The following is a 273-nucleotide window of genomic DNA, read 5'->3' as shown; positions in this document are numbered from 1 at the left end:
TTTTTCAATTCAATTTTTTTTCTAGAATTTTAGTTTTATTTTATTTTTTTAATTATATATGTATATTTTTAACATAATTAATTTTAGAATTTTATTTGAATAAAGTTTAATAGTAATAAATTTGAGGGTCATGTAGTTCACATCATATCAAATTCTACTTTAATCTTACTCTTGTAGATGTCATTGACGAATTTGTTTCCTTGTGTTGCCAACTTACGTTGTTGTGAATTTGCTTCTTCTTCCCCCCCCCCCCCCCCCCCCCCCCCCACCTTT

Source organism: Olea europaea, unplaced genomic scaffold (genome assembly GCF_002742605.1).
Source record: "Olea europaea var. sylvestris unplaced genomic scaffold, O_europaea_v1 scaffold311, whole genome shotgun sequence".
NCBI lineage: Eukaryota > Viridiplantae > Streptophyta > Magnoliopsida > Lamiales > Oleaceae > Olea > Olea europaea.
This window is presented reverse-complemented; position numbering follows the sequence as displayed.